General features: G+C 40.0%; 1 protein-coding gene across 1 annotated transcript in view; it reads left to right on the top strand.

The window, feature by feature from the left end:
* Positions 1 to 1,431: 1,431 nt before the first annotated feature.
* The window catches only part of LOC108633317 (transmembrane gamma-carboxyglutamic acid protein 1-like), a 142,849-nt gene continuing 122,138 nt past the window's right edge, over positions 1,432 to 22,142 (top strand). The window contains exon 1 of the mRNA XM_018043688.1: positions 1,432 to 1,540. The gene's annotated coding sequence lies outside the window, so the exon portion shown is untranslated. The remainder of the gene's footprint in view (positions 1,541 to 22,142) is intronic.

Consider the following 22,142-nt stretch of genomic DNA (forward strand, 5'->3'; position numbering starts at 1 on the left):
TCTGTATGTGAAACATTCTACCAGTGAAATGACTAGGACAAATTCCTACTTCCAGGCAGTTACAGATTATCCAGTCTATAGAGTCTGTGTCTACACTTACCAATATACATACCCTCTTGCAGTCTGTCCTTACTGAAATCCCCATATGCTTATTTGACACATGCAAAACAGAAATGAGTTCAGATAGTCTGGCTTATAAAAATATACAAACAGAAGAACCACAAAGGTTAATGGAAAGAAATTTAGGATATTCAGATCTCTAAGGGGAGTGACCGGTTTCTCACCAAAAATGTTCCTTTCCCTTTTCAGTCAAAATACTTGGTGTGAAGGACTATTGCTTTGGCCCTGTGGCAATTCTGTTTTTCTTAATAGCCAGTTGTTTCTCAGTTCCATCATAACTCAAGTAAAAAGAAGAAAAGTAATTTGGAGTAAGTCACTTCAGGCCCACAGGCCAATTCACTTGGATTCCACTCAGGTATGTTTATTTTAATAACTGATCTGAAAGCACGTGAAATACCACAGCCGACCAGGTTTTAAACAGAAAAGCATAGAACTTAAAAACTAAGCACGCATGCAGCATGGAATAATAATCAAGTTAGGCTTTTTAAAATGCTAACTGCCAGAAAAACCTGAAGCCAGTAGAGCAAAATTCACAGGGCTATACACGCTGAATATTCCTGTTTCTCAGAGGGGCTTTTAAGAAGGCTCAAATTCTGAAGTGGCTCCCTAAAGAAGCAGGGTCAGAGATGGGTCTTATTTGACATGTGTTCTTCTTCCCAAGATATTTAGGTAGGTTTGTTTAAGACTTTTTGTTCGTTCTTTCTTTCTTTTTTTTCTTTTAAAGAAAAAGCAGATGTTGTCAGCAAAAGGCCAGAACAGCAAAAGAGTTTGTTCTCTGGGAAAGGGCTGTACTGTAACAGTGGGTAACGGTTGGAAAGTCACCAGCCGTGTTCTGGCCTCACACAGCATAGAAGTGTTAACTAGGGTGCCTTGCACAGACAGTCTGTGGGTGAGAAACTTCCATGTGGCTCGCCTTTGGAGCGCCAAGGACCTTGCACGAAGAGGCGAGAGGCCAGTGGGCGGAATAACGTGTGGGGAGCCAGGCATGTGAAAAGGTGAAAGGGTAATGAGGACCCAGAGTGGTTCCTGGGAGAGGCATGCTGACACCGGGGGTGGCTAGCTTGGCCCCGCGCCGAGCTGGGCTTTCTGGAGTGTGAGTGTGCATGGGGTGCACCCAGGGTCCTTGATGACTTCTCATGCCAGTGTTATTTATAAACAGATCTCAAGACTGGAAAGCTCTAACCCAGTGCCCCAAGCCTTAGGTCTTCCATACCCCGGCAGCGGGCCCCGCCCCTCGGTTTCCCAACCTGCCTGACCCCGCCCTGCCTCTCCTAACTCCTCCCAGGCCCCGCCTCCGCCGCTTCCCACAGCCCTTCCCGTCGGCTCCTGGCTCCAGGCTCCCACCCGGCTCGGCGGAGGTGGAAGCGCGCAGGCGCCGTTGGCGGCAGGCAGAGTGCGGAGTAGCGGCGCGGGGTGCGCGGTGAGTGTGGTGGGCACGCGGGGCTCGCAGCCGCAGAACGTGGTTCGGGCCGGGAGTCCCGAAAGGGATTGGAGTGTGTGAGGGTGACGGCCGGGATAGCCGTCAGTCCCGCGAGGAAAAACCTGCCAGACGTGCGGCAGCGGGATTGGCCGCGCTGCCGGAGGGTGTCCGGCTCCAGCTGCGTGGGGAGCAAGAGTGCCTGGTGGCAGGAGCGGGCGAGGATATGTGGAAGAGGAGAAATTGAAGGAAAGGGCTCCGGAGGCTGAAAGTCTGGACTCAGGCTTGGCAGGACCGGGAGGCTCGCCAAGGGCTCTGGAGGGTGTCCCAGCTTCAAGTTTAGTAGCCCCCGCTTAGTGCCCCTGAGCGGCGGGCGTCCCGGGCCCATCCCTTCCCCCGCTCTGCCGTCCTGGAGTGCAGAGTTGCCAGGAACATTCCTCATCGCGGGGGGAGAGGATTTGGAGGAGGTGGGCTGTCGCCCCAGGTTTGTGCCAAGGAGGGCGTGGCACTCGTGTGACTTTCTTCACCCCGCCCCCGGGAATGTGTCCGTCTTCTGGTACATTGTGCTCATGGACATTTTAACAAAGACTAGGACTGTTTTCTAGGCAGTGGCGGGTGACAGCAGGGGCGAGTCGGTGGAGGGGGGAGCACACAAGGTCGCGGTGCAGCCTTGGGGGACGGGGGAGCGAAAGTGGGGGGCAGACATGGGGGGAGTAGAAGGCAACAATCCTCCTGCCTCAGCTTTTTCCTCCTTTCTGGTCCACTGATTTTGATTATTGGTAGAAACAGCCTCGAGAGGGATGTGAGTGGAAATTAGTATGTGTGTTCAGACTGGCTGCAGCCATTGGTTTTGTAATTGTGCTGTTGATGTATTTCTAAGTGTCCCTTAAGGAGAAATGGGGAACTAATGGAATTTAAAAGGAAATAATTGAAAGGAAGGATGAAGAGGTGGTGTGTCAAAACTTAGAGCTAAATTAATGCCTTGAGATAGTCCTAGTATAAATTCAGCCAAACTTTGAAGGATGTGGAGGTGTGAAAGTCAGGGTAAGTGGAAGCTGGTTAGGGCGTGGTTGATTGTTTCAATTAAGAATGGATTTGTGTGTGTGTGTGTGCGCGTGCGCACGCAAAATTACATTGGGGATATAAAACACCAGGGCGACTCTTGTAATTTAGGATAAGGTTCTGAGGCTTTCATTTTCACGCATAGGGTTTTTATGGAAAGTAGTTATATGTGTTCCCAAGCGTAGATGTTGATATTTTTACTCATTTGTTTAACTTAATACAATAAAACAAACTGAACTTCTTCCTCCTCCACCCCTTTCCCCTCTTGTGAATACTGTTTTATAAACATTTACTTTCAGATCTGAAATGTGTTTAAAGGCACAGTCCCAACCCCCAGATCATAAAGTGGAAGATTTCTTCTTGCATTATTGTCATTTTACTCTTTCTTTTTCAAATGCCACTAACATTACCAAATTTGGGGAGAGAAGTATTAGGGATACATCCCTTTTCCAGTGCCTGATGAACTTCTATTTATCCTTTCAGACTCAGCCCAGTTCACTACTTGGAAAAAACTGGCCAAATCTTTCAGAATGTATTGGGCTTCCCAGGTGGCTCAGTGGTAAAAACAAACAAACAAACCACCTGTCATGCAGGAGATGCGGGTTAGATCCCTGGATGGAGAAGATCCCCTGGAGGAGGAAATGGCAATCCACTCTGGTATTCTTGCCTGGAAAATCCCATGGACAGGGAGCCTGGTGGGCTCCAGTCCATGGGGGTCTCATAGTGTTGGACACGACTGAACACATATGCACTCAGAATGTATTAATCACCTCCTTTTCTGTCAAGCTGACACTACTGGCCTTTTTTCTCTTGTTACTGGAACCTCAGTCTTCTGTGTTATCCCAGTACCTAGGACTGCTGGGTATATACTCAGTGCCTAGTAAATGCACTTACAGTTAGATGTTAATAAGTGCTATTAGAAAGATAGTAATTCACATCACATAAGGCTCATGAGATAATAGAAGAAATTCAGAATGCTGAAAGTATAGTGTTTGAACACCATTATTTAGAATATGGATAAGAAATAAACACGGAAATATGTTCCCATGTATTAATCTGTGGAGATCCCTGGGTTGGGAAGATGCCCTGGAGAAGGGAAAGGCTACCCACTCCAGTATTCTGGCCTGGAGAATTCCATGGACTGTATAGTCCATGGGATCGCAAAGAGTTGGACACGACTGAGTGACTTTCACTTATATACTCTTCTTAAAAAGGTGTAAAAGCTTTGTGTATATATATAGGCGAAGTAGACATCAGAAAAAGGCTGATTATTTTTTTAAAGGTTGATTTCTGACTCCAAAACAAGCGAAAAGTCAACGCGAAATGATTAATCATTTGTAGAAAGACACAAATAGAGTGCCACTGGAATTTAGGAAATTTGTAAGCAGATCAGGCTGACCAGATGGCATCTTCTGGAGGGTAATGTAACTAAAGAAGCTATAACTGATTAGACCAGTTAGACTAATCAGTTGTATTATACTCCTCCTAAATCATAAGGTGACTTAAACATTTGGCTAGGGAGTCTCTTCACAGCACAGTGCCCTCAGTAGACTTGGCCTGACTTTTCTGCCAGCAAGTTCCCTTTAACTTCACCAGCATCCCTGGCCTTCCAGTCACCTTTAGCTCATAACAGAAATCATCTTCCTTTTGCTCATTACAATTCAAGCTCCTCACCCCAACAGCTGGCGTTCCCATTGGAGAGAATATCATGAGCAAATGGTTACTCAGTTTATAAGTGAATAAAATTGATACTTTAATTTTAAAAATGAGTCAGAATCTTGCTTGGTTGGCAACCTGGATGGGAGGGGAGTTTGGGGGAGAACAGATACATGTATATATATGGCTGAGTCCCTTTGCTGGCCACCTGGAACCATCACAACATTGTTAATCAGCTGCACTCCAATATATATATATTTTTTTCTTTTTTAAAATAAAGCTTAATGAAAAGTTTTTTTAAGAAAAGGTAGAAAACCTATTCTGGCTCTTAGTACATTTCTAAGTTTTCTCCCCTCATTTAATTTATCCCCTCTCCACCTAAATGTAAAAACTTTTTTTCTTCATGTCACTTTAAATATAAATATATATAAATAATATTAACCATTATCCCCCCCCCCCCCGCCAAAACACTCCAAGTTAGTGTTTGGTTTTGTCAGTGAAACTTGGGACTCAGAATGAGTAGCCTCCATAAAACTTCAAAAAAAAAGTTCTACATCCTTTGTGGTCTGTAGACTACTGAAAAAAATTTCCCAACCACTGTGATTAAGGCTTATCTGCTTCCTAGACTTCCTTCCCTATTTCTGGTTTCTCCTCTGATTCTTTGACCAGTCAACCTCAGTCACTTCCACTGAGTCTTCTTCTTAGGGTTCTGTTTAAGACTCTTTCTTTCTGAATCTTTGCAGGAGACAGTGATATGGTGGTCAGTGGTGTCAAATTTGGAGGCAAGAGTTTAAATGTCTTTTTCAAAGTGTCAGTGTCCTTACCTGTAAAGATGATTACAACACCTGATAAGTGAGATCAGGTGTGTTAACAGTTTATCAAAGTATCTAGCACATGCTAATTGCCCTGAACACGGTAGCTACAATTATTTGCAATTGCCATTTCTTAGGACACCTACTTAAGCCCACCATGGGCTTCCCTGGTGGCTCAGATGATGAAGAATCTGCCTGCAGTGTGGGAGATCTGGGTTTAATCCCTGCATTGGGAAGATCCCCTGGAGGAGGGCATGACCACCCACTCCAATATTCTTGCCTGGAGAATCCCCATGGACAGAGGAGTCTTGTGGGCTACAGTCCATGGGGTCACAAAGAGTCCGACATGACTGAGCGACTAAACAAACACACATGACAACTATATAATTTCAGTAGCAGTTAACTTCAAAATATGAAATGTGTTGACATGTCGCTTCATTCACACTTCAGTCCTGTGAATAGATTCCTCCCATATTTCTAAAAACAGGTGGCTTAGCACACTGGTTTGCAGACATCAGCATGCCTAATAATCACAAGAATGAATTGATTTCTGGACCCCATCCCTCGAGTTTCTGATGGGTGGAATGTGGCCTGAGGAATATTCACGTCTTATAAGTTTCCCAATGATGGTGTTGCTGCCTACCCTCGGATCCACATTGAGTGGCACTGATTTAGATGGCATTAAGATAGATTGGAATGGGGGAGGGGAGACCAAAACAAAAAGACCAAGATGTTATTGAAGAGAGGAGCATGCTTAAAATTGGTGGTATAGGATGCCTTGGAAAGTTCAGAAAGGATAAAGCTGAGAGAACACAGTTAGATTTGTGTTCTGATTGGAGCCCTTTTATTTGTTTTTCATGTGTGTCAGGTACAAGAGTTGATTTAATTATACTCCTCAATTGGTAGAATATTAATGTTATTATGACCAGAAAAAAAGAAAAACAACATATGGCAGGTCTTTGAGATAATGGTTCTTAATATGGGGGTGTGCATTAGACTCTGTTAGGGAGCTGTTTTCACCAACACACTTAGGTTTGGTGTGTTGTCTAAAGTGTCTCCCCAGTGCAAACTGATCAAGTCAGAATTTCAGAGTGTGGAACCTGGGCATGAAAAAACTCCAGGAGGGTTTCATGTACACTCTAGTTAAGAACCACTTCTTTGAATAATGCTGGTCAGGAAGTAGAAGCAGTGAAAAAAATTTTTTTTTTAATTGTTGATGAAGGAAGAAGGGAAGAAAAAAAACTGGAGTTTGAGAATTTTAAGGGATCAAGAAAAGTGTATTGTGAAAGGGGTGAAAAGCCTACTGGAATGTTTGAAGGTGAAATGCTAAGGAGATATAATTGATAAAACAGAGAACTGGATCCAGAGAGCAGGAGGGACTAGAATCGGGCACCAAGAGAATAGAGGGGGAAAGAATGAGTTAAGAAAAGTAAATCTAAATGTAGAGAGGGGAGAAGTTGAAGGAACACTCTGTAAGGGAGGTTTGTTTGCACACTACTTTTCAGTGGAACTTAAATAGGCCATGAACTCTATGGATTTTTCAAGTTTAGTAATGCTGGTTACTAAAGTTCAGGACTCCAGCTACCTCTTATGGTTGCACAATTGTGTTTTTTTTTCCACCTTTTTTTCATTTAGAAGAATTTTTTGAAGTTAAGTTCAGGCATGCTCTGTCATAACCCCATTGCCCCAGCCCTTGCCCTAAGACTGACATAAGTATATGATTATTATTCAACAAATGTTTGTGTGCCTCTCAATTGCCAGGTGTCATTCTAAGCACTCAGGATATAGCATTGAATAAAATATTTGTATTTTACTGGACATTTCTGTCCTCAAGGAGCTAACATCCTATTTGAGGGAGGAAGAAAATAAACATAAATAAGTAAAATGTGGGTGCATGTACACTCTGTGTGTGTGTATATATATATATATACATGTGTATATGTGTATGTGAGTAGAGTTACAGTGTTCCATTCTTTAGAGAAATGCAAAGTAGGAAAAGTGAATAGTGGAGCATCTATAGATATTCATCAGTGTATGAATAGAGTCTTTTGGAGGGCAGTGATCAGGGAAGACAGTGTCAGCAAAGAGTTTTAAGAGATGAGAAAACTACTTATTTGGAGGAAGAGCTTTCTGGGAATAGAGAACAGCAAGTATAGAGGTCCTGAGGTGGTACCTTTTTGAGACGTTTTTGCTAGGAATCACAAAACAGTCCTTGTGACAAGAATAGCATGAATGAGTGGGAGTGAATAATAAGAAACAGGGTCACATAAGTAAGAAGGTATGTTGGAGGGTAGGGCTATTCCACTCATTTTGAGAGGATATTGTAAGGCTATTGAGTGAGAGGAAAAGCCATGGGAGATTTTGAGAGTGAAATGATGTGATCTGATTTCTGTTTCATAAGGATCAATCTGAGTGCTTTGTGGAATATAGAATTGCAAGGGGAGCAAGAACAGTAGAGACCAGTTGGAGGAGAGGTTGGGTTGACTTGAACCAAAGAAATATAATGCTAAAGGTATGATAAGTGACCAGATTTTCTGCTCACTTATTGGAAGTGGAATTGGAAGGGGAATATGACAAAGGATGAGAGTCAAGGATGATGCCAAGGGTTTTGGTCTGAGCAACTAGAACAGTGGAGTAGATACTTCGTGAGATATGGAAGATTGTTGGAGAAGGAAATTTGAGAGAAGAAAGAGCAAGCATTCAGTACTAGGCATGCTGAGTCTGAGAAGACTTTTTGCTGTCCAGGTGGAATTCAGGAGAGTGGCATGAGTGGAGAGGAAGCTCTGGGAATAGATCAGATCGTTAAAAGGAAAGAGAAGGAATCACTCCTTAAAAAAAAAAAAATAATGAACTGTTTTTAGAGCATTTTAGGTTCACAACAAAACTGAGTAGAAAATAGTCCTCCAGCTTTGTTCTTCAGTATTAAGTTGACTCTTTTAGGTCCCTTGGCTCTCCATATAAATTTTGGAATAAGTTTGTTGATATCCACAAAATACCTTGCTAGATTTTGATAGAGATTGTGTTGAACCTATTGATCATCTTGGGAAGAACTGACATCTTGGCACTATTGAATCTGTATTTCCATGAATGTGGAATAATTCTCCATTTATTTAGTTCTCCTTTGATGTCTTTGGTCACAAATATGAGGAATTTTCCTCATAATGGATTTTGAACAAACTGTTTTAGATTTATATATAAGTAATTCATTTTGGGGGGGGGTGCTAATATAAATGGTAATATATTTTAAATTTCCAATTCCACTTATTTATTACTGTGTTTAGGGAATTGAGTAACTTTTGCACATTAATCTTGTGTCTTGCAACTTTGCTATCATTGCTTGTTAGCTCCAGGAGTCTTTGTTGTTGATTCTCTGGGGTTTTCTACATTGTCAATAATGCCATCTGTGAAAAAAGTTTGATTTCTTACTTATCAATCCGTGTAACTTGGGAAGGAATTCCCAGGTGGCGCTAGTGCTAAAGAAGCCACCTGCCAATGCAGAAGATGCAAGTTCGATCCCTGGGTCAGGAAGATCCCCTGGAGAAGGGAGTGGCTACCCACTCCAGTATTCTTGGCAAGGCAATCCCATGGATAAGAGGAGCCTGGTGGGCGACAGTCCATGGGGTCACAAAAGTGTTGGACAGGACTGAGCGCACACACACATAACTTGGAAAAGAGTGATAAGAAGAGACATTATTGCCTTGTTCCTTTAGCTGGAAAGCTTTGTGTTTCTCCCTATTAAGTATGGTGTTAAGCTGTAGGTTTTTGTAGATATTCTTAACAAGTTGAGGAAGTTCACCTCTACTTCTCATTTTCTGAGAAATCCTTTCTCTGCGTCTGCTGATATGTTCATGTTATTTTTCTTCTTTTGCCTATTGATGTGATGGATTATATTAATTGATCTTCAAATATTGAATCAGCATTGCATAACTGGAATAAATCTCACTTGATTATGGTTTGTAATTCTTTTTATACATCGCTGCATTTGATTTGCTAGTATTTTGTTGAGGGTTTTTGCAGGTATGTTCATGAGAGGTACTAGTCAGTAGTTTTCTTTTCCTGTAATGTCTTTGTCTGGTTTTGATATTAGGGTAATTCTGGCTTCATAAGTTAGGAAGTATTACCTTGGTTTGGTTTCTATCTTCTGGAAGAGACTGTAGAAAATGGTATAGTTTCTCCTTAAGGGTTTGATAGAATTCACAGGTAAGTCTGAGCCTGTTGCTTTCCTTTTTGAAAGGTTATTAATTATTGATTCTATTTCTTTAATGTATAATATATATTCATATTGTCTATTTCTTCTTGTATGAGTTTTGGCAGGTTGACTCTTTCAAGGAATTGGTTTAATGGATTTGTTCATAATAATCTTTTATTAACCTTTTATTGTCTCCATGCAATCTATAATGGTGGCTTTTATTTCAAGTATTGTAATTTGTCTCTCTCTCTTTTTTTCCCCTTAGCTTGGCTAGAAGATTATTAATTAAAAAATATCTTTTCAAAGAGTCAGGTTTTGGTTTTATTTTCTCTATTCATTCCTCCTTTTCAGTTTCATTGTGATATATGCTCTAATTTTTATTATTTCTCTTCTTTTGCTTCTTTGAATTTAATTTGCACTTTCTGACTTTTATGGTAGAAGCTTAGATTGTTGATTTTTAGAGCTTTTTTTCTTTAAATGGGCTTCCCAGGTGGTGGTAGCAGTAAAGAACCTTAAATGTATTCATTCATTGCTATAAAATTTTCCTCTAAGCACTGCTTTCACTGCATTCCATAGTATTTGGTAAGTTTTATTTTCATATAGTTCAAAATATTTTAAACTTTGAGAATTCATGTGTTGTTTAGAGTGAGTTGTTTAATCATCATGTGTTTGGGGATTTTGCAGTTATCTTACTGATTTCTGGTGTAATTCCATTGTGGTCTGAGAGCAGACAGTGTATGATTTCTATTCTTTTAAATTTGCTAAGGTTGCATTTTATGTCCCAGAACGTGGTTTATTTTGGTGCATATTCCATCAAGCTAGAGAAAAATGGGAATTCTGTTGTTGGATGAAGTCGTCTTTAGATATCAGTTATATCCAATTGATTGGTGGTACTATAGAGTTACTAAATTTCTGCCTGCTGAATCTGTCCAGTTCAGTTAGAGGAGTGTTAAAGTCTGTAATAATAGGAGATTGATCTGTTTTTCCTTGCAGTTCTGACAGGTTTTGCCTCATATATTTTAACACTTTGTTGTTATGTGCATACATTAGGGAATGTTATGTCTTCTTGAAGAATTGACCCCCTTTGTCATTGTGTTATGATATTATCCTCTTATCTCTGACAACTTTCCTTGCCCTGGAGTAGCTCTGTCAGAAATTGATATAGCTGTTTCTACTTTCTTTGATTAATTACTAGCATGGTATATTTCTCCATGCCTTTACTTTTCATCTATGTATGTCTTTCTGTGTAAAATGTGTTTCTTGTAGACAATATATATTTGGGTTTTATTATTTCATCCACTCTGACAATCTGTCTTTTCATTGGTATATTTAGATCATTGATGTTTTAAAAGGATTATTGATATAGTTGGATTAATAACTACCATACTGCTTTCTATTTGTTGTTCTTTGTTCCGTTTTTGTCTTTCATACCTCTCCTGTGTCTTAAGTGACACTTTATATGGTTCCCTTTTCTCTTATTTGTTAGGGTATCAGTAAACTTAAAAAAAAAGTTTTTTAATGGTTGCCATAGCATTTGCTAAATACACATTTCCAACTAATCCAATTCCACTTTCAAATAATACTGTATCACTTCGTAGGTAATAGAAGTACTGTATAATAACAAAATATTCCAAATTCCTCCCTCCTATTCCTTGTATTATTGTTATTCATTTCATTTATACATAAGCATATATATAAGTATTTATAACTGAATGTATTGTTGCTAGTAGTTTGAGCAAATTGTAATCTTTTAGATCAGTTAAGAATGAGGAAAAAGTTTTTATATTACTTCTAGTTATTCATTTTTTGATGCTCTTCATTTCTTTATGTAGCTCCTTATTTCTGACATATATTATTTTCCTTTTCTCTGAAGAACTTTTAACAAATCTTGTCAGGTAGATCTACTAGCAAAAAGTTGCCTTAGTTTTTGCTTGTCTGAGCAAATCTTTATTTCTCCTTCTCTTTTGACAGATAATTTCTTAGGGTACAAAATTCTGAGTGGGTGAATTTTTTTTCTCTCAACACTCTGAAGTATTTCTGTTCACTCCCTTCTCGTTTACTCGGTTTCTGAGGAAATGTCAGATATACAGTTAGCTCTTGAACAACGTGGGAATTAATCCAAGTGAGTATAACTTACGGCCATACCTCTATATCTCCGGTTCCTCTGCATCCACAAAATAAACCAACCATGGACTGTGTAGTACTTCAGTATTTACTATTGAAAAATATCTGCATATAAGTGAGCCTGGGCAGTTTAAATCCAGGTTGTTCAAGGGTCAACTTATCTTTGTTCCTCTAGTGATACTTTTTTTTTTCCTCCTTTGGGTTGTTTTCCAGATTTTTTGTCTTTGATTTTCTGCAATTTGACTATAACATTCCTAGACATAGCTTTTGGTTTGTTTCTTTGTTTTGCTTTTATCCTGTTTAGCATTTTGTCCTGCTTGGTGTTCTCTGAGCTTCCCGAATCTATAGTTCGCTGTCTGACATTTATTGGGGAAATTCTCACTCATTATTGCTTCAAATAATGCTGCTGTTTTTCTGTCTGTTTCCTCTTTCTGGTATCCTCATTACACATATTTTACATCTTTTGTAGTTGTCTCAGAGATCTTGGATATTCCTTTCTTTTCAGTTTTTCTGTTTCTGTTTTCACATTTTCAAGCTTAGAAATTCTTTACTTAGCTGTATCCATTCTCCTAATAAGCCTATCAAAACCATTCTTTATTTCAGTTACAGCATTTTTGACTGGAGCATTTCTTTTTGATACGTTCTTGGAATGTCCATCTCTCCACTTACATTATCCATCTTTTCTTGCATGTTGTCTACTTTTTACCTTAAAGCCCATATCATATTTGCTTTTTAACTGCTGCTGGGTCTTTGTTGCTTTGCGTGCGCTTCTCCTGTGGTGGCCTCTCTTGTTGCAGAGCACAGGCTATAGGTGCACAGGCTTCAGTAGTTGCAGCGCATGGGCTCAACAGTTGCGGCTCCAGGTCTCTAAGGCATGTGGGCTCAGTAGTTGTGGCACACGGGCTTAGTTGCTCCACGACATGTGGAATCTTCCCAGACCAGGGGTCGAACCACTGTCCCCTGTGTTGGCAGTTAGATTCTTATCCACTGCGCCACCAGAGAAGTCTAAAGTCCATAGCATATTATTCCTAGTATTTTAAAATTCCTGGTCTGATAATTCTAACATTCCTGCCATATCAGACTCTGATTTTGTTTTGATTTCTCTCCCTCTTCACAGGGTTTAGAAAACACCCTCTTGGTGTCACAACATGTTTCCTACAATAGCAGTGACTGGGATATCCTAAAAACGTGGGGGACCATAGAAATCATATTGTCAGTGGAAGTTGACTTTTAGCATCTCCCAAAGAAGTGGCTTTATACAATGTATGTCAAACTTTTATTCAACATTTATTGAGCACTTTTGCTGTGAAAGGGGTGTGCTTTACCCTTTGTAGAGTAGAAACATAAATATTTCTCAAGAATATTATTGAGCATAATGGAATGAGAGTTGAATAAAGTTCCACAAGGCAGGGATAATCAGAGCTCTTAAAAATGCTCAATGGTTGCTTTTCTTTCTCTATTATTGTGTGGTAATAGCTGGTATGCTTCTTTTCAAGCTCATTCACATACTTATGTATATGAATTTTTGATAGTATTCATTATCTTCTGGAAAGGCTTGGCTGTTAAATGGGCCAGAATTGAAATAACAATTTGAGCTTCTTAAGTATATTTTTCAGTGCCTCATAATTTAGAACCTAGGATTTCTTTAGGAGAGGGTATGCTATTTTATATTCCTGACTTGGAATAAGTTCGCTGCATTCTATTTTTTCCCTTCTTTGTGTCCTAGAAGATACATGTTATTTCCTGGAATCCTAGGTAACCAAGCTCCTCCTTTTTGACCGACAAAACCTATTCAAAGCACTGTGTGTTTGGTGTAAGGGCTCTAGTCTGGCTCTAGAGAGCCTGTTCTTTGTGGTTTGGTTTCTAATGTTATGCATTACCATTTTGAAAAAAATCCATATGACTAACTTGCCACAGTAATCCTGTCTGACATGTTTGCTTCAGAGAGAAAGCTGGCAAAGTTAGAAGCACATGCCTGGTTGAAAATTTGCTGTCACTGCAGAAAAAAGTTAATGGAATATATTCCTAGTCTTTTCTTCTATGTTAGTATTACTCATGGGAGCAGAATAATGATTTTTGGCAAGAATATGTTTACTTTCCTGTGTAATTTTATCATACTTCAATTTCTCACTCAATATTATTATATAGAGGAGTAAAAATAAAAATTCTTTCTTTATGCTCATAAGCAGTTAGTCTGAAAATACACATTTTTGTTGCATTAATTTGAACTATCTACAAACACTGAAGGCTTCCAGCCTGCAGGTGCCACTTCCTCGTAGTGCTTTGCCAGTCCCTTCTCCAGGGGATCTTTCTGACCTAGGGATCGAACCCGGGTCTCCTGTTGCAGGCAGATTCTTTACTGGCTGAGCCACCAGGGAAGCCCCTATAAAGCCCCACCCACCCCTAAAGACTGACCTCTTCACTTTCTTAAAAGTTTGTGTACCCCTAACCTTTCTGAGTTGGGTTCTGCTTTTCTGCCTTAGTTCCTTATTTGCATTTCAGCTCTTAACTGTTGAACTGGTGCTAGTTCTCTGCCAGAATCTCAACCTCATTAGCCAGGGGTCAGAGCATCTCTGTTGTCTTTGTCTACTTTGGTCTTTGCCTGGTGAGGGCTGGGAATCAGAAGTCTGAACACCCAGTGACTCCTCACCACTGGAATGGGTGGCCTCCAGTGTACTTCATCAGGGCTGATAAGAGGCAGAACATATCAGGGCCTTCAGAAAACCAGGAAAGGCACTGGGGTAAATCCTGTTTGGAATGGGGTTTTGTTTTTTCCTCTGGGACCCAAGAACACTCTTAGCAACCCTGTCCTTCACAGGAATATAGTTGAGTTCATTATTCAGAAGGTTGCCCACATTATTTTTTTCTTCTCATCTCTCGAGCGACACAGATTATCTTCCTTAATAATGATAATAACAGCAGTGACAACCCCTCCATGTTGTACCAGACATTTTACTTTTATTATTTTTATTACCTTGTAAGGGATATGATATTTACACCCACTTTTATACCAAGGACACTGCAGTTCAGCAAGCTTAAGAGCTCAAGGTCACTTTGGAGTGTTCAGGAAGAGAAAATGTGTATTGAACACTTACCATGCCTGCATTTCAAGCATCAGACATGATCTTGCAGGCATTAGGTGCTTAATCATTGTTGAATGAATGAATGAATGAGAGGATACTGTGTAAATCTGTTAGAAAGGTTAATCTCTTTGTGCTTAACATAGTAGCAGACATGGGGTAGGTGCTCAGAAAATATTTGTTGAATTGATGACACTATTCATTCAAATGTTATTGAATTAGATTATCCAGTGTACCCTTCTATTAGAACATGATGATGAATATAAGTGTTTGAGTGATAGATGTAGTCTTCTGGTAAATAAAAGATGAGCTTTTTTTTTTTTTTTTAATTTTGACCTCTACACAGCATATGGACTTTGGTTCCCTGACCAGAGATCTAACCCATGTCCCCTGCATTAGAAGTACAGAATCTTAACCACTGGACCACCAGAGAAGTCCTAAACACAGATTTTAATGGATGTTTTGTCCTTTGATTCTCTCAGAGGGTAATTGATATCCTATGCTGAACTCTACTTGGGGTAAAGGCTTCGTTTACCTACTTCATCTTACTCAGTCTCTCACTCATTCACTGCTAAAAACTCCTTCCTTGACTTCTGCCCTTTCCCTAGATAATGGCATTAATTCTCATAACCTGCTACATTCTGCACACTGACAATTCCCACAAATAGATCAGAGTTTTATAGTCAAATTTTTTCCTCAACGACCTAGGGTCATATAAATGACTGTCGACCTTAAACTAAAACATCTTAGAACTTTTCCCCCTGCCCACTGCCCCATGTATGTATCTCTGCTTCTCCTTTGTGGCTCATATTGTTAAAGAGGAGGAGATTCTGTATTCATGACAGAGGCCTCTTGGTAAGAAGTGGCTTGAGTATAATTACGAATGTGACCACGTGGGGTTCCCTTAGCCACTGCTGTGGAGAAACAGCAGTCTTGACCTTGAGTTAAGGCCCCTAACTTCAGGGGCTGTGGTCTGCATCACCTCTGCCAAACAAGTTTTGTCTTTTGGTGCTTTTCTGTGCTGTGCTATGTGTGTTGTGCTGTGCTCAGTCGTGTCTGACTCTTTGCGACCCCATGGACTGTAGCCCGCCAGGCTCCTCTGTCCCTGGGATTTCCCAGGCAAGAATACTGGAGTGGGTTGCCATTTCCTTCTCCAGGGGATCTTCCTGATCCAGGGATCGAACCCACGTCTCCTGCATTGCAGACAGGTTCTTTACCACTGAGCCACCAGGAAAGCCCTCAATTGTCTTCTGTGCTGGTGACCTTCTCTTCCTCCTTGCTGATGCAAGAAGGAATGACAGGAGCAGGAGGCCTCTTTCTTCTGACCTTCCTTTCTCAAGTGTGATGTGTGGGAGAATGTGCTCTGATCATCACGTCCACAGAACTCTCAAGGTCTGTGTGGATTTTTCCCCCATTGTTTCTTCCTTTCCTGGCTGGATAATAGACCATATGTTTTTTTGTGAGTTATTTTTCCTGTGACTTCCAGTCCTCACAGGAGGCCTTCCCAGTGACACTGTGCAGTTCACTCTTACCTATTTCTCTGGGCCTATCCATGGTTTCCCCTTTTTGTGCTAGAGCTACAGGACTTCAGCTGATAGTGTTATGTTTTTTCCTGTTACATTAGTACAATGCCATGTGGTTTTGCTTTTCTTTTTCCTTTATCCCATTTATGTGGGACCCATTTGTCCAAAGCTGTATATGAAATGTCTTCAAACAACCTTAAAGTCAGACACTGTCTCTATAATGTTGGTAAAGAAATCTTAAGCATTTCTTTCCTACATTTAGTCCCATTAAAGAAAAATTTATAAAAAATATTTTATTCTTTTTATTCCAAAATGTTTACTAGAACTTCTTATGTAGTACTGATGAAAGCTGTGGATTCTATTAAGATGACCAAAGGTTAATGTACATCTAAGCTCCATGTTGTCATAGGTGAATCTTAGTTGCTATGTGATCATCTACTGTGCGTCTGTCCATGCTGTGCTGTGCTGTGCTTAGTCGCTCAGTCGTGTCTGACTCTTTGTGACCCTATGCACTGTAGCCCACCAGGCTTCTCTGCCCATGGGATTCTCCAGGAAATAATACTAGAGTGGGTTGCCATGCCCGCCTCCAGGGGATTTCCCAACCCGTGGATCAAACCCAGGTCTCCTGCAGTGCAGGCGGATTCTTTACTGTCTGAGCCACCAGGGAAGCCCAAGAACACTGGAGTGGGTAGCCTATCCCTTCTCCAGGGGATCTTCCCAACCCAGGAATCTAACCGGGGTCTCGTGCACTGCAGGCGAATTCTTTACTGGCTGAGCTACCAGGAAAGTCTATGTCTGTCCATATCTGTATTTAAAGAAATGTAATTCCAACTCATTTTGTTGTCGGTTCCCCAGCTAGCAAGGACTAAGGCAGAGAGTGTCACAGAAAGCTCTGACATAGGTTTGTTGACAGCCTAAGGTTCTAGCACTGTCTGGGGTAGATGATTCTGATTATAGTGCACTGATTGCTTTAGAACCATACCCCTTGATCTTGACCTTACTGTGTTAGACCAGAAGCAGCAGCATCAATTGCATGGAATATTATGAAATCCTGAGAACATCCTCCTGAGGACCAAGACTGAGTGGTTGGAGAAGTGTACAGGGCTGGTATACCACTTCCTTCATTGTGATTCCACATACCTCCCACAAATAGACCCCCTGCTTCAAGGGTGCTTGTATTTGGAGTGCTTAATTCCGTTAACCTGTGTGAGTAGGGGAAAGGTTATTTTGTTAAAAACTTCACATTTACCTTCCTCCCCCATCACTTTTCTTTTATTTAGTTTAGGGCTCAGCTGAAATGCTCAGTGTTTCTCCTTAGTGAGTGCTTCAGAAATCTTGGCGCTGAATATCATTCTGATAAAAACACGTAAATTCAGCATCTTGTAGAAAAGCTTCTCTGTGCGGCACCTGGGCCACCTTGCATGTCTTCAGTCAGGCCCCACGGGCAATGCTTGACCATAGCCTGAGTCAAGTCTTGGCGAAACGCCCCATGGTTCCTCCTGGAGCAAGGAGAGATAAGCAGCCTGGTGAGGAGCTGTCATGAGGCAGTTTCTTGTAACATACCTCGTGGGAAATATCCTAAGTCTATTTCTCATCCATCTCCTCGTTCAGCTGAGGGCAGAGGCTTCCGTCTTGTTCCCATGGAGTACAACTTCTGGTGTCTGTGTAGGTCAGTAAAGCTGCTTGGGTTTCATTTAGAGGTGGCTTCTTGATGGCAGCATGACACATCGCTTGGACATCTGTCATTGGGCCCCTCCTGTTTGATGTCAGCCTATGGGATTAAGTACTTGGTACACTGACGCATACTGATTTTGCTTTTGCTGTGTGTGTAAGTAATAAATTGTCTGAATCCATTTGAACTAATTGTCTCCTTACCAGCCTAATCTATGGAAGTGTGGCAAGCCAACCCAGTGGCTGCACTAATAATACTTGTGACCTCGTGAGCCATTGAGTTGGTGCTTTGGGAATGTTGACTGTGTGACATAGTGAGGCAGTGGGGCTCTCACTGGCCAAACCCTCAGCTCCTAGATGTACCATGGGGTACTCTTTGAGCCTTTGTACTTGTCTTTGAGCAGAGTGGGGCCCCCAGTTTGTAGGTGAACAGAGCCTTTCTATTGGAATTACCCTTTTCTCACATTGCCAGGCCAAGGAAAATACCAATATCTGCTTTTTAGAAAGCCTTATTTAGAACTGGAAAGACCACACAAATTCTGAAGCTCCCTTCCCCCTACCTCCCAGCCTCTGACTCTCTCGAAGTGTGGTGGCATACAAGGACTAATCACCGTGTTTGGGCCTGCTCAGAATGGTGTACTTTAAATGGTACATTCTTACTCAGGAGGTGGTTCTCTTGCTCATAGATTTTGTGACATTTTGGTTTCCAAAGACACCAAATGTTTCACCATTCAAGCACATACAAAACATTTCTATTCTGGCATTAGATCTGGGAAAAAGAGAAAACAATATGGAGGGCAATTTCTACTTACATATTTTTGAAATTTTTTTTAATAATACTTCTTGATTTTGCACTAGAGTTTTTTTTAGATGTAGACATTCAAGGCTATAACTTTCCCACTAAGGACAACTTTAACTGCATTCCACAGATTTTATGTTGTACTTTTATTACCATTTAGTTCAAAATATTGTCTAATTTCTCTTGTCATTTATTTTTAAATTTGTGTGTGTTTTCCCATGTTGAAAGCTTTTTATCCAGATGCAGTCATATACGTTTCACTATGTGGTACTATAAATTGTATCCTAATACTGTAGTACTCTTTCAGTTTATCAGACCCCTTTCAGAAGAGAAGTTAGTATGTATATAATTGAATTTGATCCAATGCTTATTTATTGTTTACTTTCCAAATATGTAGGATTTTCCTCATTTACATATTGGTATTAGTGAGGAAGATGTTAACACAGGGAGTCTAGTTGCTAACTTTTCATGTCTCTAAAGGAACCTGGAACCATACTCTTGGGTAACCCCTGGGAATGTGGCCCTCTGCATGTTTTCATGTTAATGGTTGATTTTGTTTTGCACACCAGGAGCAATAGACCATGCTGTACCTGTTTGTCAGAACAACTTTGTACCAACATCTAGATTGATGAAGTATACCTAGTTTCATTGTTGGGGTCCTGAGTGTCAGTTCCCATGGCTGGATATGCCTGTATGACCAGCCCTTCATATAAGCCATGAACACTGAGACTCAGTTGCTTTTTCTGCTCTTCCCTGGGCAGACATATTTTGCATATGTCCCTGTATTTTGTTTCAAGAATGTATAAAAAGGTGTGTGTCTGACCTCTCTGGATTCTTCTACCCAATGCATACATTTTCTCTCTTGCTTTTACTCTGTACCCTAGACTGCAATGAATCTTAGCCATGAGTATAACCTGCTGTTGACTCTCTTGGTGAATCACAAGCTTGAGGGTGGTCCTGTGTGCCCTAAAACTGTATTCTAATTTGATTCAATTGTGGTCAAAGAACATACTCCATATGATTTCAGTTTTTTTTTTAAAGAAATTATTGAGGCTTGTTTTATAACCTAGAATATGATCTTTCCTGGTAGCTATACCATGTAAATCTGAAAAAGAATGTGTTCTGCCATTATTGGTTATGTCATTCTATAAATATATATTAAGTCAAAGTGGTGATAATGTTGTGCAGGTCTTCTGTGGTTTTGCTGATTTTTTTTTTCCTCTAGTTCAATCCATTGCTGAAGGAGGAGTGTTAAAGTCCCCAACTATAGTTGGAGAATTGCCTATTTTTCCCCTTCAGTTCTGTCAGTTCTTGTTTCATATACTTGAAAATTCTGTTACGAAATGCATACACATTTAGGTTGATCCCTTCCTGTTAAATTGACCCTTTTATCATTATGAAGAGTCCTTTATATCTGATAATACATTTAGTTTTAAAATTCGTCTTGTGATATTAATGGTCATTTTAGCCTTTTCCTTATTACTCTCTTCAAGGTGTATTTTTTTCATCTGCTCATTTTTAACCCATGTATTTATATTTAAAATGAATATTTTGTAGACAGCATAGACTTGTGTAGTTTGTTTCATTTTTGCCTTCTGACAGTTTCTACTTCTTAATTGTAATGATTAACATGATTGGGCTTATGCCAAATATTTCTATTTTTGTTTTCCACACATCTGTTTTTCCTTCCTATCTTCTTCCTGCCACGTTTCTAGAGGGCTTGAATATGTTTTCAGAATTCTATTTTATTTTGGCTATTGATATTTTAGCTATTCTTGTTTGTACTATTTTTATAGTGGCTGCCCTAGGGGTTACAATATACAAGCATAACTTTTCACAGTCCACTTAATTAGTTAATAATGCACTACTTGGTACATTAGTTAATAATGTACTACTTCAAGTAAAACATGAAAATCTTACAAACTTATATGTCCACATTTCTGTTCTTTCTTTTTATAGGTGTTAAATGTCCACACACATCCACACACACTTCACAAGACTCTGTTATCGCTTTAGTTTTAGACAGTTTCTTGATTTATAAAAAAAATTAGAGGAAAAAAGCAAAATATAGTCCTCTGTTTTTATTCTGCCACTTAGCACTTCTGATGTTCTTTATTCATATTTGAGTGTCCCAATTTCATCTGATACCATTTCCCTTACAGCTAAATAACTTCTTGTATTTCTTACAAGGCAAGTCTGCTACCAACAAATGCACTTCTTATAGTGATCTGCCAGTGACAGATGCTTTTAATTTTTTTAATTAAAGATCTGAAAGTATCTTTACTTTGTTTTCCCTCCTCAGGGATATGTGTACTGGATATAGAATTCTGGGTTAACATTCCCCTAGCCCTCCAAGATTTTAAAGATGTTGGCTCCAGTCTTTCTGTCCTCCATGCTTTTTGATGAGAAGTTAAACATTAATCAGATCATAGTTTTCTTATTGGTGATATTCCATTTTTCTCTGGTTGCTTTCAAGATTTGCTCTTCATCTTTGGCTTACAATGGTTTATTATCTACTTTGGGTTTCTCTGTGTTTACCCTGCTTTGATTCATGTATCTTGTATCCATGAATTTCTTTCATCAATTTTGGGAAATTTTCATCCATTATTTCTTTAAAATTTTTTACTCTTTCTTTTTCATCTGGTATTCTAATTACATTTATTTATGACTATATAATATCATTTAACAGGTCTTTAGCTCCTGTTCATTTTGTTTCATTTTATTTCTCTGTATTCCTCACCTTCTGTAATTTCTATTGTTCAGTCTTGAAGTTCTCTTATTCCTCTGTCATGTCCGTTTGGATGTTACTCAAGCTAGTGATATTTTTTCAGAAATTATGTATTTTTTGTTCTAAAATTTCATTTTCATTGTTTCTGTTTCTCTGCTGAGACTTCTAGTATCTCGGCTGAAGCTTTCATCAGTTAATCATTACAACATCTCAGCCATAATTGAATCCAGTTCTCATGCTTTCTTTGTCTCATCTAACTAGACTGTTTGTTTTATTATGCTTTGACATTTTTTGCTGAAAACTGTACATCACGTACTGGGTAATAGGAACTGAGATAAATAGGTCTTTAGTGTGAAGTTTGATGTTAGTCTGGCCAAAAGTTAGGCTGTGTGTAGTATTTACTGTAGCTGTAGGTGTCAGGATAAACTTTCCTCCAGTATCTTTATTTTTCACTTTCTTCTTGTCTTCAGGTTCTCCTAGGGACTTGTTCTTAAATGAGGTCTGGGATGTGCTATACTTTCAGTTTTATTCCCCTGTCATTATACAAGAATTCTATTGATGAGGTGGGAAGGTGCAGGGAGAGACGAAGTGCTTTATAATCCTAAGGTTGGGTCTGAGTCTTTTAGTGAAACTGTACCCCTCTGCTGTGACCTTCACAGCTACTTCTCAGCTTTTGTTTTTCCCCCTTAGATTACATCTCTTGCATTGGCAAGTGAGTTCTTTACCACTAGCACCACCTGGAAAGCCCCTTAGATGAGACAGGAAGACTAAATGGGGCTGAAATTGGGTGATTTCTTTCCCCCATGTGGAAGGCTAAAGGGGATTAGAACTAACAAGGTATTTGGGTATTTTGAGTATTTCACTTCCCAGAGGTTGACTCAGTTCAGTTCAGTTGCTCAGTTGCGTCTGACTCTGTGACCCCATGGACTGCAGCATGCCAGGCTTCCCTGTCCATCACCAA

The sequence above is a fragment of the Capra hircus genome, assembly GCF_001704415.2.
Source record: "Capra hircus breed San Clemente chromosome X unlocalized genomic scaffold, ASM170441v1, whole genome shotgun sequence".
Taxonomy (NCBI): domain Eukaryota; kingdom Metazoa; phylum Chordata; class Mammalia; order Artiodactyla; family Bovidae; genus Capra; species Capra hircus.